Source organism: Merops nubicus, unplaced genomic scaffold, assembly GCF_000691845.1.
Source record: "Merops nubicus isolate BGI_N331 unplaced genomic scaffold, ASM69184v1 scaffold18474, whole genome shotgun sequence".
NCBI lineage: Eukaryota > Metazoa > Chordata > Aves > Coraciiformes > Meropidae > Merops > Merops nubicus.
The window spans coordinates 22,177-25,755 of record NW_008606532.1 but is presented as its reverse complement, the minus strand read 5'-3'; positions in this window follow the sequence as shown (position 1 = coordinate 25,755).

Here is a 3,579-nt window from a genome sequence, read left to right as displayed (position 1 = left end):
TTTAACCCATACACTCTCAACCAGCTAGGATGATGATCCTTTCCCAGGTGGAGCTAGTCCTGTGCAACTTGTTTGGCATTGCCAATAATGTTTTTCTTTTCTTTCAACATTTGCTTTCTTACGTTACCTTAGGGAGTCTGTTTCTGGCTTCATTTTACCCGAAGTCTTAAAACATTACTGCTTCTACTGAAACGCTTAAGTTATGGCAGTCATCTCCACTATCTCACATTAGGTATTTCTGATGCAGTCCTCAATGAAAGCTGAGACAATGTCTTAAGCTGTGGTGAACCCAGGGCTCTTGGACACAGTCCTGTGGCTGTGTTGGACAGAAGTCCACTCGGAAGACAGCGACCCCAGCTCTGACTGTGTGTACTCACCTAACGGCGCTGCACTCCTGAGGCTGGGTTCCGGTAACTCCGTTCATGGCTAACCAAATTCAGTCCCTCAAAAGCTGCTACAGCTGAGAAGGTTCAGTTCAGTGAGATAAAGGGGTATCTTCAGGGGTCAGTAAGAAAAACTCTACAGTAATTTAAATGTAGCACACTTCTAGACTGAGATGACCTTAATCAAAAAAAAAAAAAAAAAGGCAAGTTTATTAAAATTAGGTCTCAAAGATTTAGATACTTTTATTGAAAAGAATTCATCTTCTGGGCAACTCAAATTGCAGCAGCTCATGAACTGTTTCCACTAAAAGAGCCCTTACTTTCAAGAAATCTTGACAGAACATCCACAGCTATTCCAACAGTTCAGAATAAGAGCTACCTCAGAATAAAACCCTTCAGGTACCACACAGTCCACAATAAATTTGAAAGTAGCATCCAGTAAGACCATATCAAGTGATAAAACATTATTTTTCAGTTAGTCTAGACATACTATACTTTGGTGGAGATTCTGTAAAGAAAACCGCAACACAGTCACTGGATGTTGTATTTACTCCATTTCACAAGTCAAAATTCTACGAAAAGTTATTCAGTCTTCAAATAATCCCCACAGTAATGCTTGAGGGAGTTCTAGTTGAGGAAATATTCCAATTACATATTGCATAAGTCAGTACACTAGAAACTAAAGTTCAGCAAAACTACTGAAACAAGCTTAAATTTATAACTGCAGCAGTTTAAGTTATAATACAAATAAACCTCTTAGTGTACCTGTTTACACTGTAGAGTTCACAGACGAATGCAACACTTTCACAGTTACTTCATCTTAAATAAATTCCATTTAAAAACACTTTCATGGTAGCATTCCACATGTAAGAAGCAATCTTTTGTACTCAAATATATATGAGTGAGATTTTTTTCCTCTGCCCTCAGCTGTAACATTACAAAAAATCCAAACTTGTCACCTTGAACGTTTTAAAGCGGAACGATACTGAGAGGCATGTATAACTGAAGCATTAGCCAGCCAAACTAAAATGGCAGAATCAGGATTTTTCTAAAGAACGCATGTATTCTCTGTTAAAAATATTCCAGAAAAAGGGATCTACCATGCTTAGCAGAACTGGTTTGTATTTCAAAAAAAGCTATGAAAGGGCAGCCAGCCTTAACTGGGACTGCTCTGCAGTAGGGGCTAAGTGGACGCTCAAGTCAGAGCAGCCAGCTGTCTGCTGTGCAAGAAGTTAGAGGCTGGGAAAGATGAAAAATTTTTAGCCTGGAAGGTGCAAGAAAATGCCTTTCACTCTTGTAAACCATTTCCAAATTTAACAGGTCGCTTGAAGAAAGAGTAAATACCCTTTCTCAGTAGGTATGTAGGCACTGAAGCCCTTTTCACAAACAGTTAACTGAAGCTTAAGTCTTCTTTCATCTACCATTCAAGTGATGAGACTTGCTGAATCCAAAGCTCCATTTAACACCGTTTACATGAAATGCGAGTAACAGAAAACTACAAATAAGTGTCTTTAGGAGGAAGTAGCTACCTTAACTGCTTCCTTTTGAAGAGAAGTGCAAATGTACTAAACTATTTGTTCATACATTCTTGGCTTTACCTAAGGTAGGTAGTGGGAAAACCACAGGCACAGATCATGGGATACATTTTCTTTGCCAGGTGAGGTTTAGAGCTCTCACGGGGCAACACTTTTCAGTGTGACAAACACGCCTGTTCCACTTGTCTGGTTCTCCCAATTCGCCTTTACTCCAGTAAGAAATGTGATGCTGGGCAGTTCTGATCTACTGGCCATGCTCTCTGTAGCTCCTCTACTGACATGGCACGGCTCCTCCGGTTGGCAAGGGCTGTGCACTTAGACAGGAGGGCAGAAGATTCTGGAGTGTGTGCCAGACAGACTAAATTGTTAGCAGGGTTTCATATGCAGCAGAAAAAGGGGCATCACTAAGCTGTTGCAAGCTTCTCTAAATTTAAACAGGGTCACGTCCGTATTTCACAGGTTTGTGAATGAATAATCCTCAAAAATAGAGGCACTGGTGACAGTTCCATGTAGAAGATGCAGTAAGAATTGAAAATCTAATTATGGAAGGTTAAGATCACATTTTACCACCTGTTTTTCTTAGTAAGAGTTATAATAACTGTACGCTGCTTTTACACTGGTTAATTTAGTATCATAAGGCCACTACCTTAATCTGGGAAACATGATTTCTACATCAGAGGACATAGCTGGATTGACAGTACACCACACTACTTCTTCAAGAAGGTGTTTTGTTTTGTTTTGTTTTTTTTAAGCTTCATTTGACTTCCTGAAGAGTAAATGTAATCTCTGAAGGCAGATTATGTCCTCAAGGACTCACAAAACACATTAACCTCAGTATCACTATCGTCTGTCCATAAATAATTTAGCATGTGTACAACTAACAACAACAACAAAAAAAAAACACAAATAACCCCTTCCACCCCGACTAGAAAACTGTTAGCTGAACAATGCCACAGGCTGCTGGCCTGCAATGCTCCTCCCCATTCTCCATTTCCTTTGCTCAGTTACGCTGCCTTCCAGTAACAAACAGGGAAACTAGTAAACGGTGGGGGAGACATCATCTTTTTGTGCTGTCTTTGCACGTTACTTTCAATGCCACTTTTAAATTAATGCATTCTTTAGATATTGAATAGTAGCACCATTTATTTCTAACAGACACAGCTGGCTAGTCTAATAAATTAAGATGGATTTTGGAATAGTTTCCTGGGAATGTACTTCTAAACCACAAAAAAAAATTCTGACACCGATTAACTACTGTAACCTTGTTATAACTATTAGCTGAACTCCAACACTGTTCTGCCAATGACCAGGCCCAACAAAAATGATAGCACCAGCAGGAAGATGAACCAATACACAGACTGTATTGTAGACAAGAAGGACATTCCATGAATGATCTCTGGGGGTACAAACAGATCAATCAGCTGGTACATAATTGACACCACCCCCAACGATCCCACAAAGGATGTAACTCAGCCCACAACACGTGGTACAAACAGAGACCCGAGGTTGCCCACAGTTGGCATGGGAAACAGCCAGACCAGCAAGTTAAACATATAAGAGAAAGGTGCCCACATAGTGACTCTCACCCGATCGGCCCACGTTCGCAGAGGTCTTGAGCAGACTGGGGCCCAGCTCCAGGGAGAGTCAGGAGGTGTGCCCCG